Genomic DNA, 27,374 nt, shown 5'->3' with positions numbered 1-27,374 from the left:
CAAATTCTTTCCAATACCTGTTAGGCATATTTGTCTCATTGAGCATTGTGCAAACCATCTCTTTGACAGTTCTATTCTTTCTTTCGACCACCCTATTTTGTTGAGGTGTCCAGGAAGCAGCATATTGTCTCTTAATTCCATGTTTTTCACAATAGTCAATAAATGCTTTAATATAAACTCACCACCCTTGTTAGATCTTAAACACTTAAGCTTTAAATCATATTCTCTATCTACCATTTTTCAGAAAATCTTAAATCTATCAAAAGCTTCTGACTTATGCTTAAGGAACGTAACCCAAACCATCCTTGTATAATCATCTACAAACAACATGAAATACCTTTCACCATTGATGGATTGTGTCTTGGTTTGACCACATAGATCTGTGTGAACAAGTTGTAATGGTCTAGTGGAAGAGTGTTCTTTAGATTTACAGGATACTTTTGTCTGTTTACCTTTCAGACACTCCTTGCACACAGAGTATGATGGTTTACTCAAGATAGGAAAACCTCTAACATTTGGGTTCTTGTTGATTCGAACCAGATTACCAAAGTTCACATGTCTCAAGCGCTTGTTCCATAACCAATTTTCCTCTATCATAAGACACATGCCTTCATTATTTTCATAGTCAGTGGAGTCAAGCAAGTTGTAAACATTGTCAATTATTCTCAAACCAGCAGCAACAATTTTACCAGATTTATTTTTGATAGCCCAACCTTGAGAACCAAAGTATATATGATGACCACTATCACAAATTTAAATAACACTTAACAAGTTGTGTTTTAATCCTTCTACGAAATAAACATCATAGATTGCAATGACATCATTCAACATTAATGTACCTTTACCTCTTACATAAGCTCCTAAATTGTCACCAAATCTTACAAAACCTCCATCAAAGTCTTCTAGATGAAGAAACTTACTTGTGTCTTTTGTCATATGGTGTGAACATCCACTGTCCAACACCCACAATGATTTCTTATTTGACAGAAATGCAGTCTGCACTAACATTGATTTCTCTTTGCCAGGTACAAACTTAGTTTTCCACACCTTATCAACTAGTGCAAGAGCACCTCATGACTAAGATAGTAAGAGAAATAAAGGGTAAATGACACAGATGAGAATGTGACCTTTCAATCTATGTAATAGGGTAGTCTTTTTTATTTGATGTTTGATTTGTTTGTAATAAAACCCCACCTTGTTATCCAATGACATGGATTTGGCAAATTGATAAGCCACCATGGGCATATGGGCCTAGGGGTATTTGGTTGAGTATTTTTCTAGTTTTTTATGTGTTGGAGATGTCTTAGAAAGGTTTAGGACATGTTGAGGTACCTCTAGGTAGGTGGATTTAACATGTCTAAAAGTTGCTCAAACTTGACAACTTTTAATGACAACTTTTGGTTACAAATAGCAACTTCCTTCCAACAGTCACCTCGGTTAAAAAGGTAGTTGATAACCATTGAGGAAGGTATAAAATGTCATCCCCAATCATCATTGGGAGGAGAAAAAGAAGAGAGAATGACTTTGTAAACTTTTGGCATCATTGAAATAATATATTTTTTAGAATTTCCTGCAATTTCGTCATTCTATGTGGTGTATCATACTGTACGATCATTTTGGAGTTAGGAAACTAGTGGGATGTGTTAGAGTGGCCAATATCCTTTCAGATGCATCAAGTCTAAGGTCCTAATTTTCCAAGACAAGGAAGCAATCGGCAAATTTCTGGAAGTGTTCTAGATTTGAGAGTCTTGTCTAGGGTTTTGCAAAGAAATGGCATTACCTTGTTGATCCTTCATTGGTGGTTCATAGCTTTGGAGGGGATGAAAAGTATGGCCAATTTATTTTAGGATTTTAAAGTCCTTTTGCAGGTTAGGACCAGTTGGAGGCAAGGGTTTGATGCATTAAGGTGGGCAACTCCATGTGGCCACCGGCAAATGTAAGCAAACAGGTCTCCCATCAGGGGTTAAAGGTTTGATCATGGCCTAAGACTTAGAAATTGGTGTATTTAAAATGGCTTAAGATTATTCCTTGAGTTTTTTTGGTGATTTAAGGTCTATGTCTACACACTCCTTTGTAAAATAGGCCTAATTGGGCTATACCGGTCTCCTAACCAAAGTAGGGTTTGGATTCTTGTGTTCCCTGCCAGTAAGAACCCTTAGGATATGTTTAGTAACTCCCAAAAGGGTATCCAAATCTAGTATTTTTTGTCTAGTCTTTTGGAGAAATAAAGAGTTAAGTGTAGAAAACCGATTTGGCAGGGCTACTAGGTTTTGTAGACCTTGTTGCAACAGTTACCCAAACCAGTAGAGGGAACCTGAATTCAATGATTGAAGGAGGTCTCCCTAACCTAGGAGACTTCAAACCAAACCTTAATTATCCATTGGTGCATTGGATAAGGGACCAAACCATTGTTGACCGTAGGGTCTTTGTACCGGTAAATGAAAGTGACCTTATACCAGTAGTCTTTTGTTTGGAAGAAAAGGATGCGGGACTTGTCAAACTGATATTCCTTAACCCCTAAGAGTGTTATGTGATTTCTAGGGTCCTTGGTGTGTTCTTGGATTAGGGGAACCTATCCTATACTGGTACCAGGACCTCTGCATCCATTTTGGTATCAGAGCAAAGGAGGAATCCTTTTGGGAAGAAGAATAGTACATGTCAGCAGAAGAATCAGAGGGTGAGGCTAGAAGAATGCCTCCAAAGGTGACAAATGTGGAACTTGCCAGGATGGTGCAAGAGAAAAGAGAAGAAAATGATTGGCTTCGAAGGTTGATTGAGAACTTGGAAGGCAGGCTAGAGAGAGGACCTGGTGGCTCTGAGGGAGTGGGAGAAGAAGAGGAGAACCCACAAAGGCAGGAAGAAGAAGAAATTCCTGCAGAGCATAGGAACCTGGTCAATGCCTTGAAGCCTGTGGAGAGGAGAACCATGGACCAGAAATCAAACCTTCCTATTTTTAGTGGGAAGATGGATGCCGATGGAGTGATGGACTGGATAGAGTCCTTAAACAAATTCTTTAAATGTGAAGACATTGCTGACAACCAAAGGATGAAGATTGCCAAGTAAAAAATGAAGGGAGCAACCCTGACATGGTGTAATTTTGTGCAAGGACAAAGAGTGAAAGAGGGAAGAGGAATGATCACCTCTTGGAAGAAGATGATTATAGAGATCAAGGGAGTATATGTACCGGAGGACTACGAAGTCCAATTACACAAGAGAAGGCAAAATCTCAGACAGAAAGAGATGGATGTGTGTGCCTATACTGAAGAATTTCAGAAATTGAGTATAAAGTCTAAGAAGGTTGAAGATGAAAGTGAAAGAGTGGCAAGGTATCTAAATGACCTAAGGTGGAACATACAAAAAGAGTTGAACCTCTTGTGCCCTGACACTATTCATAAATGCTATAAATTAGCATTAAAAGTAGAGTAGAAGCTCAAAAGAAGACAAGAGCATAGCAGTAGAGGAAGGGGTAAGCAACCAAGAGGAAGGAGCAACTTCAGAGGAAGAGGATCAAATTTTGAATTTCAAGGAGAGAGAAATCAAGACTCCTCAAGGAATGATAGCAACAACAAAGGAAACTTCAGAGGTAGAAGGCCAAATTTTAGAGAAAGATCATCGGGAAGAGGAGCAGGACCAATAAAATGTTTTAACTACAACCAAGAGGGACACATTGCCAGCAGATTCCCAAAGAAGATGGAGTCTAGTTCCCAAGGAGAAAGGAGAGTCAATCTAACCCAAGAATCAGATTACCAAGGCAGTAGTAAACCTTAATCATATGGTTATCCAGAGACCGGAGAGGCACTAATGTTGAGAAGAACCCTCTTGAAGGTACCAACACCTATGGAGCCACCTCAGAGGAAGTCTATCTTTTGCACCACTTGCCAGTCAGGAGGAAAGGTATGTAAAGTTCTGGTTGACTCAGGGTCTACTAAGAATTTTGTGTCAATAGAAATGGTAGAGAAGTTGAAATTGAGGAGGACACCCCATCCATACCTCTATAAGGTGTCTTGGCTCACAAAATGACAACAAACTCTTGTAGAAGAGTACTCATGGGTAGAATTCTAGATAGGAGCATATAAAGATAAGATTTTGTTTGATTTTTTTAACATGGATGCTTGTCACCTCTTGTTTGGAAGACCATGGCAGTATGACCTCAAAGCACACCATGATGGCTTTAGGAATACCTATTCCATCACAAAGAATTGCAAGGTCATAGAGCTACTTGTTAGGGTTTCAAGCATATCCGAAACAAATATGAACTAACAATTATATGCAGATTTAAATACAAAAGATAAAGAAATAAGACAGGACACAGATAACACAGAGATTTAACCTAGTTCACCCAGAATGGGTTTATGTCCACCATACAGAGCCGTCCAATCTTTCTTATTATCCAACAAAAATAGTACAACAACCTTACAATGCCTTAAGCATCCCACCCACTTATAACATACGTTTTTAGGGCAAAAACAAAGTCGGCCTTTTTAGGGTTTTATTGCAATGTCGGTTTTCATCAAAAAAATACCCAAAAAAAAATTTCTCGGGGGCTCCCACCCCCAAACCCCTGCCCAGGGCCCAGCCCAGCCCAGGACCCTAGCGAGGATACGTGCTGAGTGTACAGTACTTTGTTGATCAGTCACCACATTTCAACAATCTCCCACTTGGAGACTGATACTACATGACACCACTGTACATGCAGCATCCGCTGGATAAAACACTAGGAATCGACTGGTATAAATTCCACAATTATCAATCAAGAAGACCAACAGAAACTGATGAAGAAATCAGCTTCTCTTGTGGAACTGCCTTCGTGAACATATCGATAGGATTCTCACTTGTGTGAATCTTCTCAAGCCGTAACTGACCCTCCTCCAAAACAATCTGGATGAAGTGGTACCTGAGCTGAATGTGCTTTGTCCTTGAATAAAAAGCAGAGTTCTTCGCAAGATGAATGGCACTCTAGCTATCAATATACAATGGGCTATCCTCTTGTGTCTAACCCAATTCCTCCATAAAACATTGCAACCAAATCATCTCCTTGCTAGCTTCTGTAGCAGCAACATACTCAGCTTCAGTGGTTGAAAGTGCAACAACCTTTTGCAACCTAGAAATCCAACTGATTGCAGTTCCCCCTATAGTAAAAACATATGTTGTAGTACTCCTCCATGAATCAATATCACCTGCCAGATCAGAGTCAACAAATCCACTCAAAGAAGCATTAGATCCTTTGAAACATAATGCCTTCGTAGTAGTTCCTTTCAAATACCAAAGAATCCATTTCACAGCATTCCAATGTTCCATACCCGGATTACTCATAAACCTGCTCACAACTCCTACTGCATGTGCAATATCTGGCCTTGTGCATACCATTGTATACATCAGACTACCAACAGTTGATGAATATGGGATGTTAGATATTTTATTAACCTCTTCCTGTACCTTTGGGCACATCTCCTTAGTCAATTTGAAATGACTAGCCAAAGGTGTACTAACTGCTTTTGCATCCTGCATGTTAAATCTTTTCAACACCTTCTTTATATACTCACTTTGGGACAAATTCAAGGTTCTATTTTTCCTGTCCCGTGTAATCCTCATATCGAGAATTTTCTTAGCTGCACCCAAATCCTTCATAGCAAATGACCTGGCTAATTTCTGTTTAAGATCATTTATATGTTGCATGTTAGACCCAGCAACAAGCATGTCATCAACATAAAGCAATAGGATAATATAACTGCCATTATCAAATCTCTTAAAATATACACAATGATTAGAATGACATCTATGATAACCTTGTTCAGCCATGAAACTATCAAATTTTAAATACCATTGTCGAGGTGCTTGCTTTAGGCCATACAGACTTTTCTTCAGCCTGCACACCAAGTTCTCCTTACCTTTGACCTCATATCCTGTGGTTGCAACATGTAAATTTCCTCCTCCAAATATCCATGGAGAAAAGTTGTTTTGACATCTAATTGTTCAAGATGTAAATCATCTGCAGCCACAAGACTAAGTACAATTCTAATTGAAGTCACTTTTACAACTAAAGAAAATATTTCATCATAATCTATACCCTTTTTCTATGCAAAACCTTTTACCACAAGTCTGGCCTTATATCTTTTCTGACCTCCTTCCTCCTCCTTCAGCTGATAAACCCATTTGTTAGGCAAGGCTCTTTTTTCTGTAGGTAAAGGGACTAAGTCCCAAGTCTTATTTTTCATCAAGGAGTCCATCTCCTCTTTCATGCCTAGCTCCCACTGTTGTTTGGCATCCACCTGCATTGCTTCTTCATATTCTTTTGGTTCACCAGAATCAGTTAATAATATAGAATACAAAGAAGGAGAAAATCTTTCAGGGGGTCTACTTGACCTCGTAGAACGTCTAACACTTGTAGGAGTTTGTGGGACATTCTGTTGTTGTTGAGCATCAGGTACTTGTGGCATTTCATTTTCAAGAATCTCATCCAACACCACATATTCTTGCTTGTCCTGCTCATGCTTCTTTTCTTGCATCTGTTCTTTATACATAACCTTCTCATTGTATATAACATCTCTACTTCTAGTTATTTTCTTATTTTCAAAATCCCATAACCGATAGCCATATTTATCTATCCCATATCCAATGAAGGTACATTTCTGAGATTTAGCATCAAGCTTGGTTTTGTTTTCTTTATCAACATGGACAAAAGCTTCACAACCAAAGGTTTTCAAAAAAGAATAATTTACCTTTTTACCAGTCCATGCCTCCTCTAGAATACCACCATCCAAAGGGGTTGAAGGTCCTCTATTTATCAAATAGACAGCAGTATGTACAACATTTGCCCAAAAATGTAAGGGCAATCTAGCATGTAATCTCATGCTCCTCGCGTGTTCCATGATAGTCCTATTCATTCTCTCTGACACACCGTTTTCCTGTTGAGTTCCTAGAACTGTCTTCTGCTTTCTAATCCCATTTAAGGAGCAGTAATCTTCAAATTCTTTGCTGCAATACTCACCTCCATTATCCGATCTGAGACACTTCAACTTTTTTCTTGTCTCATTCTCAACCAAAGCTTTCCATTTCTTAAAAGTTTCAAAAACATCTGATTTTTGTTTTAGGAAATATACCCATGTTTTTCTGGTTGAGTCATCAATAAAAATAACATAATAAAAAGAGCCACCAAGAGATGATACCTGAGCCGGTCCCCATACATCTGAATGCACAAGCTCTAACTTCTCACTCTTCTTCTCTTTCCCAACCTTGAGAAATCTGACTCTTTTTTATTTGCCATAAACACAGTTTTCACAGAACTCTAAATCAATCTTCTTTAGTCCTGGCAATAGATTTTTAGAGTGAAGGGTTTTCATCCCTTTCTCACTCATGTGCCCAAGCCTATGGTGCCACATTATCGAATCTGTTCTTGCAACATTTATTGTTGTTGTCCCTGCAGTAACTTTATCTATAGCAGCTAGGGTAGAGTAAGTGTTACCTGTACACAGATATAATGTGCCTACCTTCACACCTTTAGCTATTAATAATGATCCTTTAGCGACCTTCCACATACTTTCTGAGAGGGTAACTATGCAACCTTCACTACCTAGTTGCCCTATAGAAATTAAATTTCTTCTTAAATTAGGAACATGTCTTGCCGCCTGTAGAAACCAGTCATTTCCATTCTGCAACTTGATCTTTATCTTTCCTTTTCCAACAATTTGACTGGGCTCATCATCACCCAAATATACTTGTCCAAAATCACCTTGAACATAATCTAGAAAATATTTTCTATGGGGTGTAGCATGAAATGAAGCCCCAGAATCTATTACCCAAGAATCATTAACATTATCCAAACATAAGATTAAAGCATCTTGTAAAGTATTACTTGCAATATTAGCTTCCTTACTGTCATTTTCATTTTTGTCTCCTTCTTTATTTTTCTGAGACCAACAGTCTTTCTTTAGATGACCAGGCTTTCTGTAGTACCAACAGTCTTTCTTTCCTCTAGATTGAGAGCATCCTTTCTTTGACTTCCCTCGTGACTTCTCATTCCCAGGGCCTTTTCCTCTTTCCTTTGATCTTCCTATGTTCTCCACATTCAAAACACTACCCGATGATGTTGGAGTCTCACCTATGCTTTTCCTTCACATTTCCTCGCTTAGGATAACACCAACAATATCATCAAATACCAAAGTATTTTTACCAAAAATAGAGTTACTTACAACCATAACCAAGCTATTCCAGCTTTCTGGCAAAGAACATAAAATCAAGAGAGCCCTAACCTCTTCTGCAAAGGTAATTTTTACCAAAGACAGTTGACTGGTAATTGTATTAAATTCATTTAAGTGCTCTGCTATAGATCCTCCCTCACTCATTTTCAAATTAAACAAATGCTTCATAAGAAATACCTTAATCGAAGCCGAGGGTTTCTCATACAACTTTGCCAATGTCGCCATCAAATCTAGAGTTGTTTTTGCTTCTGTTATATTGAATGCTACAGACGGTGCAAGGCACAATCGAATGGATCCCAGTGCCTTTCTATCTAAAATGTCCCACTCTTCATCTGACATTGTGGTCACTTTCTTTGCCTTTCCTTCCAATGGCCGCCACAAATCCTTTTGATACAAGTAATCCTCCATCTACATTTTCCATAACTGATAGTTCTGGCCGTTAAACTTTTCGACCTTGAATTTGGAATCCTCCATTGCTCCCACTCAAATCTGAGAGTCCTGTCAATTTACAGAAAACCTCGCTCTGATACCAATTGTTAGGGTTTCAAGTAGATCCGAAGTAAATATGAACTAATAATTATATGCAGATTTAAATACAAAAGATAAAGAAATAAGACAGGACACAGATAACACAGAGATTTAACGTGGTTCACCCAGAATGGGTTATGTCCACCATACACAGTTGTCCAATCTTTCTTATTATCCAGCAAAAATAGTACATCAACCTTACAATGCCTTAAGCATCCCAGCCGCTTATAACATGCATTTTTAGGGCAAAAACAAAATCAGCCTTTTTAGGGTTTTATTACAATGTCGGTTTTCATCAAAAAAATACCCCAGAGAGGATACGTGCTGAGTGTACAGTACTTTGTTGATCAATCGCCACATTTCAACACTACTGCCCTTGACTGAAAATAAGGAAGAGCAGAAAGAAACTGAGTCCAAAGTGATTATGATGGAAGGCAAACCATTCCTCAAGGAGATAAAGATGGAAAAAGGGATATCCTTTGCATTGCTTCCAATACCAACCTCAGAGGGGAAGCCTTCTACAGATGATAGGGCAGAAGGAAAGGACAAGGATCTCAGTCTATAAGTGAAGGAGATCATTGGTAGATACCAAGGAATAGTTGCGGATGGATTACCAAGGAGTTTTCTGCCAATGAGAGAGATCAATCACTGTATTGACTTGATCCCAGGGGATACATTACCTAACAAGGCTGCATACAAACTCACACCACATCAAAATGAGGAGATGGCAAGGCAGATTCAAGAGTTGCTAGACTCTAATCTGATTGGAAAGAGCCTTAGCCCATGTGCATTACCGATAGTTTTGGCACCCAAAAAGGATGGAACATGGAGGCTTTGTATTGACTCAAGAGCTCTCAACAAGATCACCATAAGGTATATATTTCCAATGCCTAGGATAGAGGTTTTGCTTGATTGTTTGGGGGGTGCAAAATATTTTTCTAAAATTGATTTAAAGAGTGGATACCACCAAATTAGAATTAGGCTTGGTGATGAGTGGAAAACAGCCTTTAAAACAAATGAAGGGTTGTATGAATGGAAGGCTATGCCATTTGGTTTTTCTAATGCCCCAAGTACATTCATGAGACTTAGGAATGAAGTTTTGAAGGAATTCACAGGGAAGTTTGTAATAGTGTATTTAGATGACATCCTAGTATTTAGCAGGACAAAGGAAGAACACTTGAGGCATCTAGACATAGTTTTGAAAAGGTTGAGTGAAGAGGAATTGATGATCAATATGGAGAAGTGTCTGTTCATGCAGAAGAGCTCATCTACCTAGGATTTTTTTATCTCCAAATGTCACTTGAAGATGTATCAAGATAAGGTCAATGCAATTCTTTCTTGGCCTGCTCCTCAGACTATTGGTGAAGTTAGAATTTTTCATGGATTAGCTACATTTTATATAAATTTCATAAGAGGTTTCAGTCAGATATGTGCTCCAATGTTGGAAACCATAAAAGGTGGTCAAAAGTGTAGGTTTTCTTGGATAAAGGAGGCGAATGGGGCATTTGAAACTCTGAAGAAAAAGGTATCTCAACAACCGGTACTTGCTTTACTTGATTTTAACAAAGTATTTCAGATTGAATGTGATGCTAGTCATGTGGCCATAGGAGCAGTCATAAGCCAAGAAGGCAGACCTATAGCATTCTTTAGTGAAAAACTCAATGAGGCAAAGAGAAAATATTCTTCTTATGACCTAGAGATGTATGCACTAGTTCAGGCATTTAAAAAATTGAGACACTATCTGCTACCAAAGGAATTTGTGGTCTATACTGGCAACCAAGCCTTGAGTTTCATTAATAGCCAAGAAAAGCTAAGCCATAGGCATATGAAGTGGGTAGAATCCCTACAAGCCTATACCTTTTCCATAAAACACAAGAAAGGAGTAGCCAACAAAGTGGCTGATGCAATGAGTAGGAGAGTGCTAACCATATCTGAAATCCAATTAGAAAACACTGGGATTGATGCAATGAAAGATATGTATGTTGCAGATGAGGACTTTAAGGAGATTTACAAGGCATGTACTAAATTTGGTGAAAGGTATCACGTAGAGTTTTCTAATTTTCTGATCCAAGATGGACTTCTTTTCAAAGGTGGGCAATTGTGCATACCAAAGTGCTCAATGAGGACTAATATCATCAAGGAAAAGTGTTGGCATTCTACACTCTAATGAGAATAGTTGATGTTGTCATTGATGGCAACCAACTGGCACCAACCGAAAATAGGTTTCTACATGCATCGGAATCACAACTTCATGCACTAGTAGACACCAGCACTGGTAGGTGCTTACACTGGTATTCAGATTACAACAAAGCATACCGGCACTCAGGCCAACATGGGATGAACTTTTGTTTATTGTAATATAATTATCTTTTGTAAGCCAACTTGGTATATTGTAAAGACTCATATATGTATGAGATCTTATAGGTCATTTTGATATGAGAGATGTAGTAGATGAAATGATATGTATGGTAGAAGATAATTGTTTAGTGGCAGTGAAGGTTTTTGGTTAAGGTATCTATCTGAGCTTAAATCGGTACTCAACCTGGCATTAGAAGATGTTGTTTTGAGCAGTACATTATATTGGATTTAATATCCATTTTGTAGTCAATGAGACTCTTTATTGAGTAGTGAGCTCTAGGCTGTTGGCCTCCGTGCATCTGCAGGCCCCTATTGTAAGTAGTATTTATTCATTGGCCAGTGAGTAAATATTGTGGGTCACAAATCCCACCGAGGTTTCCTAGTTAAATATCTTGTGTTATGGTATGTTTCTATGTTGTCTCTTTTATTTGTGTTTACTGCATTAATTCTTGTTTACCGGTACACTGTTTTGAGTTGCAAAGTTAAAATAAGTTTAATTATTTTGCTAACCAGTTAGACACTGATTTACCCCCCCCCCCCCCCCTCCTCAGTGTCTTTGGGACTATCATTGAAAGTTGAAGCACTTTTGGTTGTACATCTGGTAAACTCTAAGGAAGAGATAGATGAGCTTATATATGAAGCAAACCGGTCAGTATTTGTCAGTGGACACCGGCAAGTAAGCCTGATGGCTGGAAGGGTTAAGGAAATTGTAGATGAGACTGCAGATAAATGGGACTTATTTTTTGTTGAGAAGGAAAAGCAAGAGGAAAGAAACAGACCGAAAGTGGAAAAGACATTCAAAGTATATCATAAAGACAAGGGAAAAGGTAAAATAGGTGGTGTACCTACTATAAAAGTAGCAGATAACATCCCTCCATTAACTTCAACATCACCGGTACATACAGCTAATCTACAGGATATGGCTATTGACGATATAACTTATGATGATACTAACCCAGAGTCTGAGATACTCTTTACCATGGATGTGGATATACGGGACATAAACATTATTGTTGACAAAGAGACTGCTAATGTTAAGGCAGATGATATTAAGAACAGTAAGATCTTTGAGATACCGACACACACTGTTGACTCTCAGGAAACTAGGATACCGATACAAGATGAACAACCGGAGACTAAGAAACCAACAGAGGACAAGACAACTAACACAGGGCAAACGGAATCAGAGGAACCAACAATTGTACATACTGAGAAATAATCTGAGGCAGAGGTTCATGTGGAGTCTGGGAAACCGGCAGTTGCAGAGGTTCTTAATCAAACTGAGAAACCAGCAAAGGTAGAGGTACAGACACAGACAAATCCACTGGAAGAAAATGAAGGTAAAGTGGAAGCATCTGATGGAAATAAAGAGGAAATATTCAAGGTAATTGGTCAAACATCTATTGAGAAGAAACCCATAGCAGATCCAAGCACATCGACAGGAGAATTCAGACCTACAAACATAACTGAGGTTGTATTGGATTCTATTAAGAGGATAACCAATTGCAATGCCTTAGCATTTAAGGCAATTGATAACACATTACCTATTCTGAAGATGATTGCACCAAATTGTAAGATAGATCACATTAATGATTCGTTAGGGAAATTGGACACATTGTCCAAATTCATTGCCGATAATGTAATAACCATAGATAAGGTGAATGAGGATACCATTAAGGAGAGAGTTGAAAAAGAGAAAAACACATTCTTTGAGAACACTATAAAGAAATGTACCGATCACTTGGACACACTTTTACCGGTACTTAATTCTACAATTTTGGAGTATAAGGAGTTATATAGAGAAGCCTGCAAACCTCACTAATTGACAGAGGACATTGATGAGGAGATCAAAAAGACACAAAAATAAATTGATGACATAGCGAACAACATGATAGGTTCATCTGTACTTATATCTGTTTTTTAGTAGGAAATGACAGTTTTTGAGGAGAAGTTGGAGAAACTTGAGAAAGAGAAGGCAAGAATAAGGTCCAATGCCTAGGAACTCAAAAGTATACTTGGTCTGAAGTTAGATAGTCTGATTACTCAGAGAGATTAACTAACTAAGGCAACAATTCCTAGAGAATGGTCACCGGAGCAACAAATGCACTATCTCACCAGTATGATCCAACAGATTGAGGCAACTCTAACTGACGGCAACAAGTTTATGCAAAGTTTGAATTTAGTTTTGGCAGACATTTTTCAGATAGTAACCAACCGGTTACGGACCTTTAGGTAGCATTTTTGTACTCTTTTGATTATTTATGACATCCTTTGTCATTGATGTCAAAGCCCGGGAGTAGTAGCGATAAAAATGCATATACTGAGGAGATCACTTGCTCAAGGGGAGCACATCTTTTTGGATTTTAGTTTTGGATTTTTCTCATGAGTGTTGCCATCAATGCCAAAGGGGGAGATTGTTGTCATTCTACACTCTAATGAGAATAGTTGATGTTTTCATTGATGGAAACCAACTGGCACCAACTGGCAATAGGTTTCTACATGCACCAGCATCACAATTTCATGTGCCAGCATACACTGGCATTGGCAAGCGCTTACACCGGCATTCAGATTACATTGGCAACATAGCATACCGGCACTCAGGCTGATATGGGATGAACATTTTTTTATTGTAATACAATTATCTTTTGTCAGATGACTTGGTATATTGTAAAGACTCATATATGTATGAAATCTTATAGGTCATTTTGATATGGGAGATGTAGTAGATGAAATGATATGTATGGTAGAAGATAATTGTTTAGTGGCAGCAAAGGTTTTTGGTTAAGGTATCTATCTGAGCTTAAATTAGAAAATGATGTTTTGAGCAGTACATTGTATTGGATTTAATATCCATTTTGTAGTCAGTGAGACTCTTCATTGAGCAATGAGCTCTAGGTTGTTGGCCTCCCTGCATGTGTAGGCCTCTATTGTAAGTAGTCTTTATTCATTGGCCAGTGAGTAAATATTGTGGGTCACAAATCCCACTGAGGTTTTTCCCACACCAGGTTCCCTCGTTAAATATCTTGTGTTATGGTGTGTTTCTATGCTATCTTTGTTATTTGTGTTTACTGCATTAATTCTTTTTTACCAGTACACTGTTTTGGGTTGCAAAGTTATAAATAAGTTTAAATATTCTGCTAACCGGTTAGACACTGATTCACCCACCCCCCCCCTCCTCAGTGTCTTTGGGACTGTCATTAAATTTAACAAAAAGCATAGTGGAGCTATGGCAGGTCATTTTGGTTTAGACAGGACACTTGAATTGGTAAGAAGGTGCTACTTTTGGCCCAAATTGCAGGTTGATGTAAGAGTGTTTGTAGATACATGCACCATTTTCCAAAAGGCAAAAGGAAGAAGTACCAATGCTGGTCTCTATCAACCCTTACCCATTCCCTCAAGACCTTGGGAAAATGTGTCAATAGACTTTTTAATGGGTTTACCTAGGACCAAAAAGGGGTTTGACAGTGTATTTGTGATAGTGGATAGGTTTAGTAAAATGGCACATTTCTTTCCATGTAAGTCCACTACTGACACATCTTATATAGCAGATTTGTTTTTTCAGAGAAGTAGCAAGGATTCATGGACTTTCATTGAACATAGTGTCTGATGGGGATGTCAAATTTGTTGACCATTTTTGGAGAACTCTATGGAGGAAACTTGGCACCAATATGTCCTTCTCATCATCCTATCATCCACAAATGGATGGGTAGATAGAAGTAGTAAACCGATCATTAGGGAATTTGTTGAGATGTCTTACAAGGCAACATGGTAAAAAGTGGGATTCAATATTACCTTAGGATAAGTTTGCCTACAATGACACTGTAAACAGAAGCACAGGGAAGTCACCATTTTAGATTTTGTATGGGTTGCATCCAAGAGGTGTATTGGAGTTGAGAAAACTACCCCATAAGCATCCCATAAGTGTAGATGGTGAGAGGTTTGTTGAAGCCAAAAGAAGTTCATGAGCAGGTCAAGATAAACTTCAAAAGTCATCAGAAAAATACAAAGAACATGCAGATTAGAAAAGGAGAGAGGTATCATTTCAAGTTGGAGATTTGGTTTGGGCAAATTTGAAGAAGGAAAGGTTACCCAAGGGCAAACATGCTCAGCTTATGCAAAGAAAAGTAGGACCATGTCAAATATTGAAGAAGTTTGGCACCCATGCTTATGAATTTCAATTACCATCAGACCTTGGCATATCTCCTATTTTTAATCTAACTCCTTTTAAAGGTGACTCTAATGCAGGTAACTCATAGCAAGTCCTAAAAGAAGCAGCAGCTATAGATTTTCCCAAACATGAGCCACCTAAACTTGAAAAAGTGTTGGACACCAAGATTGTAAAGAAAACTAGGAACAATGAGTACAAACAATACTTGGTCAAATGGAAAGGAAAACTTGACTCGGAAGCCATTTGGTTCGATACAGATCAGATCAAGAAGCATGGCACTACATTACATGACCTCATCTCAAGTGGACTTGAGATGCATTCACCCTGGGAGTATGGTGCAAGAGCACCTCATGACTAAGATAGTAAGAGCAATAAAGGCTAAAGGAAACACATGATAATGTGACCTTTCAATCTATGTAATAAGGTAGTCTTTTTTGTTTGATGTTTGATTTGTTTGTAATAAAACCCCCACTTGTTACCCAATGACATGGATTTGGCAAATTGATAAGCCACCATGGGCATATGGGCCTAGGGGTATTTAGTTGAGTATTTTTATAGGTTTTTATGTGTTGGAGATGTATTAGAAAGGTTTAGGACATGTTGAGGCACCTCTAGGTAGGCGGATTTAAGATATGTCTAAAAGTTGCTCAAACTTGACAACTTTGTTGATAACTTTTAATGACAACTTTTGGTTCCAAATAGAAACTTCCTTCCAATGGTCACCTTAGTTCAAAAGGTGGTTAATAAATATTGAGGAAGGTATATAATTTCATCCCCAATCATCATTGGGAGGAGAGAAAAAAGAGAGAATGACTTTGTAAACTTTTGACATCATTGAAATAATATATTTCTGAGAATTTCCTGTAATTCTGTCATTCTACATGGTGTATCATACTATACGATCATTTTAGAGTTAGGAAAATAGTGGGATGTATTAGAGTGGACAATCACCTTTCAGATGCATCAAGTCTGAGATCCTAATTCACTAAAACAAGGAAGAAATCGAGAAATTTCTAGAAGTGTTCTAGATTTGACAGTTTTGTCTAGGCTTTTGCAAAGAAATGGCCTTACCTTGTTGATCCTTCATTGGTGGTTCACGGATTTGGAGGGGATGCAATTATGGCCAATTAATTTTAAGATTTTAAAGGCCTTTTGCAGGTTAGGACCAGGGAGTCGGCAAGGGTTTGATGCATTGAGGTGGGCAACTCCATGTGGCCACCGACAAATGTAAGCAAATAGGTCTTACATCAGGGGTTAAATGTCTAATAATGGCCTAAGATATAGGAATTAGTGTATTTGAAATGGATTAAGAGTATTCCTTGAGTTTTTTTGGTGAGTTAAGGTCTGTGTCTATACACTCCTTTGTAAAATAGGCCTAATTGGGCTATATCGATCTCCTAACTAAAGTAGGGTTTGGGTTCTTTTATTCCCTACCGGTAAGAACCCTTAGGATATGTTTTTTAAATCCCAAAAGGGTATCCAAATACAGGATTGGTTTTCTAGTCTTTTTGAGAAATAAAGAGTTAAGTGTAGAAAACCGATCTAGCAGGGCTACTAGGTTTTGTAGACCTTGTTGCAGCAGTTACCCAAACCGGTAGAGGGAACCTGAATCCAATGATTTAAGGAGGTCTCCCTGACCTATGAGATTTCAAACCAAACCCTAATTAGCCATTATTGTATTGGAGAAGGGACCAAACCATTGTTGACCATAGGGTCTTTGTACCGGTAAATGAAAGAGACCTTGTACCGGTAGTCTTTTGTTTGGAAGAAAGCGATGTGGGACTTGTCAAACTGGTATTCCTTAACCCCTGAGAGTGTTGTGTAATTTATAGGGTCCTTGGTGTGTTCTTGGATTAGGGGAACCTATCCTATATCGGTACCCGGGACCTCTGCATCATCAACATTTATCTTTCATTTGCACTAAGTAGAGGTATGTCCAAAGGTGTTACATTTGACACACTTCACAGTGTTTGGAAAGCCGTAGGCTTGTTTGTGTCCAAACATAGGGGTTCTATGTAGTAAAAATCTACAAGCGTTAACCTTATAGCCAAACTTATTGCAATAAAAGAAATATCCATGAAAGAACCCGAATTTAAACGGTGTCATTCTATGGTAAGCCTGAAATTATTTTTTGTTTTCATGCTTACTGGTCTATTTTGATGATTCAACCTTTTCAAATCCTACACAAGTCAAGTTATTGTTTTTTTTTTGCTTGCTCAAAATATCATTTAAATGCATTGTACTTTCATACTATTCAATTTTCTTTTGCAGGTTTATTGTTTGTTGTTCTAAGGTTTCAATAATCTTTTCTTTGTCATCAAGAAGAGATTTTAGATTTCCAACTACTAAATTTGAATTATTTAACTCAACTTGTAAAATCTGATTTGAGCTATCATGGGGAAGCTGCTATCTTTTTTAGTCTCTTTATTTCTTTGAGAGCAAAAAGTAACTCCCCATCAAGATCAATTTCAATTTGATCTAAATCAGATTGTTTTTTGGGTTTTCTAGTTATAATTCTTGAAAAAGATTCTATTTCTTCCATGAATTGAGTCTCATCACCTTTAGAAGGTGAGTCATCTGATTCATCTTCAGAGTCTTCTTTTGTGAAGAGACTCTTCTTTTCTTAAATGTATTGAATTTCTTTTTAGGGTTCCACATTTTCTTTTTCTAAATTTTTTCTGGTTTTACCTCTTCACTGTTTTGATCACTTAGAGGGCATTGTGCAGAAAAGTGTCCAGCTTTTCCACAATTAAAGCATTTGAAGGGTAATTTGCCCTTGTATTTTTTTTTCAGTTTTCTAACAATCAAGTCTTTAATAGCATCTTTGAGTTCAGATTCACTATCAGGTTCTTCTTTCTTTTCTACTTTGAAAGCAATCTCTTTAGAAGTGGAAGGATTGCTGCCAATCCTCATTTCATAGGTTGTAAGTATGCTTTGTAGGTTATCAAGAGACATATTAGATAAACTCTTCTTTTATTTTAAGGTTGAAACCTTAGTTTCAAATTTGGGCAATAAAGTTCGAATGACCTTTCTTACAACATCTTTTTTATCAATAGTTTTACCAAGGCCTCTTCTAGAATTCACAACTTCATCAATTCTGCAAAAATAACTTGCAATAGTCTCATCTTCTTTCATTCTCAAAGACTCAAACTGATTTTTGAGTCTAAGAATTTTAGATTCTTTGACTTTTGCATCTCATTGATAAATAGTTTCAAGTTTGTTCCATATCTCATGATCAGATGAACAATGCATAACCTTAACAAAGATATCCTTTGTAAGACCACACAAGATAGCATGCTTAGCACTAGCATTGTCTTTGCCTCTAGATCTGTGCGAAAAGTAGTAGGAACAACATAATCAATGGTCACAATGTTCCATACATTAAGATCAACAGAAACCAAGTAAGTTTCCATCCTAATCTTTCACAACACATAATTTGTACCATCAAAAAGAGGACCTCTAGAAAGTGAAGCCACTTCTTGTGAATGAGCCATTACAAAACTTCCAATTGACCAGGAAAAATCCCTAGGGAAGCGGATTGACTCTGAGAGGGGGGGTGAATCAGACTCAATAAAAAATTTGAATCACTTTTAGACTTTTAAATTTCTTTGGAAATCTTTTTATAAAAACCCAACATGTGACACAAATGACTTTTATTGAAGCACGTATTACTGACTAATCAATATAAAATAATTGAGTAATCATGTTCTTCTTTTCATTTAACTTGACATGATAGTATATAAACTTTAACAAAGTATGACTTGCAGATTTAACAGTGTATGAAGTGACCAACATGTAAATTAAACTTTGCAAAACATCAATGTAACATAAACAAATGTTTCAGAGCATTCATCCTTGATGGAATACATAAAGTGGATTGACACATAACACCACATTTTCATGAGTGGAAAACCCTCTTGGGGTAGAAAAACCATTCGGCAAAAATTCATTTTTATTATTCAAGAGCAACCACTATGTACAATGAGTTTCGAAGCACCGACTTCAGGAGCAACAACCCCTTAATTCCTTATACAACATAACTATAAGTAAATTTATATAACCTTATAATTGCATAATCAGACTGCAAGTACAAGTTTATATAATATTACTAAATTTAAGATATTCAATTAATCCTTTTTCGATCAATCTTTGTCATACAACCAGAGAGTACAATCTCAATCTCAATCAGAGAGAGTAATCTCAATATCTATAATACAATCAGAGAGAGTAAAACTATTTCAAATGTATTTCAGTTAAAACCCTTTTAATACTATAAAAAAATGTATGCTCTGATTTTCTGTCAAAAATTTTGTAACACACTTCTGTCATGTAAAAGATGTCCTTAAATACCCAGTATTGTCTAAAACAAAATTTTCAACTCTGACCCTTGAATAGAGTCACCAAACCCTAACAAGGGTTCATTTTTCAAACTGAACATAACCTCTTCAATTTAACAAAAAAAATACTGAACTGAAACCATAATATACCAAAATTTTACAATAATATTTTTCTGCTTTTGTTTTTCAACCTTTTTTTAAAATAAACTGAATATTATTTCCATTTTGCACAATAAAAAAACATCATTTGTAGACAAACGAAACCCTTTCTCTTTCTTTTCAAATCACAGAAACCCTTATTTCCTTTTTCAATTTTTGAAAGTAAAAACTTAAAACAAATATTTGCTTTTCAAAAATGAAACCCTCTTTTTCTTTATCGAAAATAAAATGCCAGAATTTCTTTTCACCTTTTTACCCTTCAAAGATTCAAGAACACACTGAAAATAACTAAATGATATTAAACTCGTTGATGAAGGTAAGAACCTGATAAATTGACGCTGAAAATCTGCAAGAAATCCCCATAATATTGGCCATAAAGTCCACAATCTGAAACGTCTATACCTATAGTTTTTTATATCCAAAACCCACATCAAGAATCTGAGCAAAAAAACCACTGTAACTACCTTCATCTCAACCATGGCGGCAGCCTACTAGGGTTCGAATGCAATAATACAATGTCTTTTTTTTATTTCCTTACTTTCATTAAGTCTGACCCCTCAATTCCACTTCAATGTTATTTGAAGTACATTAATCATATTTAGTAAAGTTTCAAAACCATCATGCAAGAATGCCAAGTAACCAAGAAATAAACTAACAAACATGCTATGTCACTTGATGACTATGCAAGCTAATGAACCAAGCTGAGCCCACTTAAAATAATAAATTAATAATCATTGTCAATAAGCACTTATCTATAGTTTTTTATAAATAAAAAGTTTTCATGCACATAAACCTGATAGCTTATGTCAAGCTATGTGAATGAATCATCAAATGCCAACAAACACTACATAGTGTTTCATAAAGTTTGAACCCGCTAGGCATTATAAAGTGCTATGTAATATAACTATGATTTTGTGAACAACGTTGATGCTATATCAAGTATACAAAGTCTTAGCATCATGATCCATGTGGAATATGCGCCAAATATATAAGCAATGTATCATATTTCTGAATATATGATTACCAAGAAATCACAGTGTTGAACCAATAGTCCTCTGAGCTAATGAACCATGAGAACCTATGAACTTGTGATCATGCTATCTGCACATGGACTAAGCCATCAGTACAACAAATCTGAACATCATTGTGAGCCAGAGCCATATCAAAACCACAAGCACCAAGACATAAATCATGTTGAGGTCATTGTTATATATCAAAGAACCCTTTTGTCATCAAGGACAAGTAGAAGGGGCAACAAACTCACCCTTTGTCCTTGATGGAAAAAATTATGCCATCATTGACAATAGATCACCTGTAAGCCCAAAAACATCATTGTACCAAGTCAGAATGCCTCATAAATAAGTGACTCATAAGACTGTCACAAGTGATAATAACAATGCCACTGAACCACTATCAAGCATACCAAAAGAACAATGCCACTACTAAATGCCAAATAAGCAGAATGCCACTACCAAATGCCAAATAATCAGAATGCCAAATGAAATCATAGAAAATTGTGAATGATGCCTTCCCCACCTTTTTGTCTCAAGGAAAAAGGGTAAAGTGGCAGAGTGCTGCTTGTGGAGAACTAAGCTCCCCCTCATTTAATCCAGGGTTTTAAGAAAGAGTGGATTGAGATATGACTCCCAGCCTATCCCTGAAACATTCAAACACTTCTTTAGATAGAGCCTTTGTGAAAATGTCACCCACTTGTGCCTGAGAAGGCACATACAAAACTTGAAATTCATTAGCTAACACTTGTTCGTGTTAGAGTAAAGTAATTAATTAACTTTACTCTCCTCTTAAGATTTCACTTTATGCATATATTAGTCATTTAATAATTAATATTTAATTATCAAATGCTCTCACCTTAGGGTTAGGTTTTCCTTTCGGTGTTGATCTCCTTTATAAGGATTGATCTCTTGTATTATTGTCATTTTCTTCTTGATTCATTTTTCTCTGATAATAGATCTTTTCACTTTGTCAAAGTCAAAACCCTTGTATTCGTTCTCTCTCTTTCTCTGTGACAGGTTTCTTGCATGCAGGTTTCTTTGGGTTCTATGGATTTGTATTTCTCAAATCCTACATGGTATCAGAGCTGTATCTGCTGCAGCTTGTTCAGACTTTTGAAAGATTTTGAGATATAGGTTTTGGTTGCATCAGATCTGTGTTTGTCTTCTGTTTTTTATTTTGGAATAGGGGGTATTTTTTTTTGGTGCACTTTGAGGCCAAACGGACCTCACTGTTGAGCTCGTAGCACCCAAAAACCCCTATTTTCATATAAAATTCATCCGATTTGGACACAATTGTTCCAGAAGGCAAAAAAAAAATTTGCCCCAAAGCCGTACGGCCCCAGGGCACGCAGTTCGAGGCGGAAAAATAAAAAAAAATTAAAAACACTGCAGTGTTTTGGAAAATGTGGGTGCAGCCAATTTAAAACACCGTGCCGCCGGTGAGCTGCCCAGCGGCCTCTACCCGGCCACCGGCCGCAACCAGGCAGCCACCGTCACGCCGCCGGCAAAGCCCGCAGCCCCCGCGCCGCCCGCGCGCCTCCAGCCCTCTACCAGAACAAGCGGTGCCACCTCGGCACCACCTTCGAGCCACCACTCCCTGCGCAAGCTCTTGGTCACCCAGCGGACCAAGGGCTTCTTTTTTAATCCCTTGAGGGCTATAAGGGCCTATCTGGGCCTTTTTTGGAGCTGTTTTACAAAATCGGGCATAAATCGGGCGTCCGATCTCTGTTTTTCGAAAATGAATAGGCGTTGGAAAGATGACTCCGAGCCCGTTCTAATGGTGTAGGAATTTTTTCATATTTCTCTATTTTGATTGCATTTTTTGCTGTCAAAGTCCGATGAGCCTTTTTGCACTCCGAGGGGCATAACTTGCTCATTTTTGCTCCGTTTTTTGAAAGCGAATAGGCGTCGGAAAGGTGGTTTTGTGATCTTTTCAGATATATAGTCTATTTTATCAGTAAATTCTTTAAGTGCTCAAAATTTTGTCTCAACCAGTTACTGCTTTCTATAATTTTCTGGCTTTCAGTTTGTACTGGGGATTAGTTTTTTGCAATGTAGGGGGGTGTTTTTTTCTTGCTTTCTGTTATTTACATCAGAAAACCAGAATATAAAAACACCGAAACAAAACAACCGATCCCCTTCTGCATCTTCTGTCTAGTTCTGAAAGACCACTTAATAATAATTAAAAAAATTCGGAGCAGTTGAGGCATAGTTCACAGGATGGCCGACAGACCTATTGAATCTCTCACCCCGCATAATTACCACACTTGGAAGGGTTGCATGATGACTCTTCTCCAGCCTCGAGGGTTATGGTCCTGTTTGGATGAGGTTCAGCCTCAGTTGACACGTCCTTTTGAGGTTATGCAGCACAGGAACAATATGGATCAGGCTATGGGATTGATGGCTTTACACATTTCCGACAGTCTCCAGTTTCATCTTGAGGGTTGTCTCACTCCTCAAGCCATTTGGACCAAGTTTGATGGACTTTTTGGTACTGTCAATGAGTTCAGAGCTTTGTAGCTTGAGGGAGAGTTAACTTCTTTGGTACCTGATTCGTTTCCCTCTATTGAGGACTTTCTGATGAAGTTCAAACAGCAAAGATCTATCTTGCAGGGTTGTGGTAAGACTAAGACTGATACAGAGTGCATTTTCCTAATCCTCTCCAAGCTTCGGGGTCCATTTTAGATCTTCTCTTCGACCTTCTATTCCACCATGGATGTCTTGGGTGCTTGACATGTCATGCCTTCTTTTGAGGTCTTTTTTGATCGTCTGACTCGTGAGTAAGCTAAGCTTAAGCAGTTGGATTCACTTTCAGGTTCATAGAACCAAGCATTGGTAGCCCAGTCCTCCAAAGGAAAATAGAAGCAGAAACCGAAGCCTAAGAAAGATTCAGAGGCTAGTGAGAATCCCTCCAAGCCACCACCTAAGTCTGATTCAAAACCACAGTTCAATTCTAAAAAGGGCAAATCTTCAAAGTCTGGTGAGTCTTACTCCAAGACTAAGAAGAACTCTGGTGATCCTTCCAGTTTTTGTGGCAAGGAAGGACATCCCGTTTCCAGGTGTTGGAAACGTTTAGAGGCTTTGGAGGAAGCCATGTAGCAGCATAATATCAGTGCACCTCAGCCTCCTTCACAGCCCACAGGGAAAGGTCATGCTCTTTCTACACGAGCATTGTCCTCCGCATCCACTTGGATTATAGATTCTGGTGCCTCTCACCATATGACACACACAGTGGATTTGGTCACTGCTCTTGCCCCTACAGGCACTAGACATATTGCAGTTGGTGACTCAGCACAACTTTCCATTCAGGGGTCTGGAACTGTTTCATTGGATGGTGGTTGTCTACAGGATGTGCTTTTGGTTCCTAATATTTCAACAAACCTTCTATCTGTTTATCAGATTTGCCACTCTGGCTCTGGTAAGACAGTTGAGTTCTCACCTCATGATGTGGTTATTCGAGATCTTCATGATCCTGACATGGTTGTGGCTACTGGGAGTGTGGATTCTGCATCTCACTTATATAGCTTTGATGGCTTTGAGAGTTCAGACACTGTTGGTTCCTCTCTTATAGCACATGCAGACTCAGTGAGCAGGCTTTGGCATGAGCGTTTTGGCCATGTCAATTACAGATATCTACAGCAGATGAGTACACAGGCACTTGTGATTGGGCTTCCACAGATTTCTTGTACAGATGGTGTATGTCATGGTTGTGTCCTTGGCAAACATCATCGAGATCCTTTTCCTAAGGGTCGAGCCTCTCGTGCTAGGGCAGCCCTAGAGTTGGTACACAGTGATCTTATGTCCTTTCCGACTCCTTCCTTTTCAGGGGCCCGTTATGTACTCACTTTTATTGATGACTTCTTCAGACGTACATGGGTGTACTTTCTTAAGTACAAGTCTGATGTCTTTGACTCATTCAGGATTTTTAAGACATTTGTGGAGAAGCAATATGGACTTTCTATCAGGAGGATACGCACAGATAATGGGGGGGAGTATGTAAATCAGGCTTTCAGAGATTTTTGCACTGAGCATGGTTTACAGCATCAGTTTATAGTTCCTTACACCCCTCAGGAGAATGGTGTTGATGAGTGCTATCCTCAGATGGATTCTCCATCACCAACTTCTCCCTCATTGCCTACTCCTTCCTCTTCATCTCTTGAGGATTACTTATCTCTTGAGGATGATGTAGATGATGATCCACCATCTCCACCACCACCAGTTGCTCCATCTTTGTCGAGGTGGACCCGTGACACTGTTGATGCAGCTGGTTCTTTGGCAGGTGATCCTTCAGATACTCGTCGCACTCGTGCTCAAACATCTGGTTCTAGTCTTTTGAGTCATGCCATTTCAGCTGATCCTCAAAAATTTTCAGAGGTGATAGGACACCTTGAGTGGGATAGGGCCATGGATGAGGAGTATTCTTCTTTGATGAAGAATCATACTTGGGATCTTTGTCCTCTTCCTAAGGGAAGAAAGTTGGTTCGATGCAAGTGGGTGTATCGTACCAATTATGCTACAGATGGTTCTATTGATAAGTATAAGGCACGTCTTGTTGCGAAGGGGTTTTCTCAGGTAGAGGGTATTGACTACTCTGAGACCTTTGCTCCTGTCACCAAGATGAATTCTATACACCTGGTACTTTCACTTGTAGCTTCACAGGGATGGACAATGTTTCAGATGGATGTGAAGAGTGCCTTCTTGCATGGAGACCTACATGAGGAGATCTATATGGAGCAGCCTCAAGGATTTGTGCAGGACACTTCTTTGGTTTGCAGACTTTGATGTTCATTGTATGGTCTCAAACAAGCCCCCAGGGCTTCGTATGAGAAGATGGACTCTTTCTTGCTTTCCTCTCACTTCACACACTATCATTCCAATCACACAATGTATATTCAGCGTCAGGAGGGTGATCTTTTGATTCTTGTGCTATATGTAGATGATCTCATTCTTACAGGTAGCTTATCCTCCATGATTCAAAATGTTCAGAGAGCTTTGATGGAGCAGTTTGAGATGACAGATCTTGGTCTCTTGCACTTCTTTCTGGGTCTACAGGTTATTCAGTCTTCAGATGGGATTTCCATATTTCAGGAAAAGTATGCTCTTGATATGCTTCAACGATTTGGCATGCTTGATTGCAAGTCTGCCCCCACTCCATTTCAGTCAGGTGTTGTTTTGTCTTCCACTTGCTCTACTCCTTCAGTAGACCCCACTTTATACAGGCAGTTGGTTGGCAGTTTGTTGTACTTGACACATTCTCGTCCTGATCTTTCCTTTGCGGTTGGCCTTGTCTCTCGGTTCTCCCATGATCTTCATGAGAGCCATTGGCAAGCGGCCAAATGTATTTTGAGGTACATTCGGGGCACCACTCATTATGGCATTCACTACACTTCAGGATCCCCTCACATCATTGGCTTCACTGACTCCGATTGGGCCGGTGATGTCAATGATCGGAAGTCTACTTCTGGCTTTGTTTTTTGCCTTGGTTCTGGTCCTATCACATGGTCTTGCAAGAAGCAATCTGCTATTGCATTATCATCTACAGAGGCTGAGTACTGTGCAGCAGTGTTAGCCAGTCAGGAGGTTTTATGGCTTCGGCAGTTGATGATAGAGTTTGGGTTTCCTCCAGATTGTCCCACTCTTCTTTGGTGTGACAATCAGAGTGCCATTCACATTTCTCGCAACCCAGTGGAGCATCAGCGGACAAAGCACATTGAAATCCACATGCACTTCATCAGGCAGTTGATTCAGGATGGTTCTCTCATCTTGGATTACATTCCTACAGAGGAGCAGGTTGCAGACATCTTCACTAAACCTTTGGCATCTCCGCACTATCTTCAATTGCGCTCCATGCTTGGGGTGAAGGAAGTTGTCCTTGGGGGGTCTCAGTGAGGCCTTCCTTCCTTCATGTTTTCTTTTCAGCATGATTCTTTATCTCTTTTTGGAGAGGAGTTTTTTCCCACTGGGTTTTCTCCTTTACTCCGCTTTATAGAGATTTTCTTGTATTCGGGTACCTGATCAGGCCTTGTTGCCGAGACCCTCTTTTGCATTGTAGTTCCTTTGCTTTCTTCTACATTGTTTGTAGCTACATTGTAGCTCATCTTAAGGGGGGGTGTTAGAGTAAAGTAATTAATTAACTTTACTCTCCTCTTAAGATTTCACTTTATGCATATATTAGTCATTTAATAATTAATATTTAATTATTAAATGCTCTCACCTTAGGGTTAGGTTTTCCTTTTGGTGTTGATCTCCTTTATAAGGATTGATCTCTTGTATTATTGTCATTTTCTTCTTGATTCATTTTTCTCTGATAATAGATCTTTTCACTGTGTCAGAGCCAAAACCCTTGTATTCGTTCTCTCTCTTTCTCTGTGACAGGTTTCTTGCATGCAGGTTTCTTTGGGTTTTATGGATTTGTATTTCTCAAATCCTACAGTTCGCTCAGAAAATATAATTTTATTGCTACATGTTTAGTGCAAGAGTGCATAATAGGATTCTTAGGAAGATTTATGGGACTAGTGTTATCACAAAAAATAGAGATAGACTTGTCCACTATAATACCCATATTAGCAAGTTGATAAGACATGCAGATTAAATGGGTACAACAAGTTGTTGC

The sequence above is a fragment of the Cryptomeria japonica genome, chromosome 3, assembly GCF_030272615.1.
Source record: "Cryptomeria japonica chromosome 3, Sugi_1.0, whole genome shotgun sequence".
NCBI lineage: Eukaryota > Viridiplantae > Streptophyta > Pinopsida > Cupressales > Cupressaceae > Cryptomeria > Cryptomeria japonica.
The sequence above is the reverse complement of the archived record's forward strand: the minus strand, read 5'-3'. Positions refer to the sequence as shown.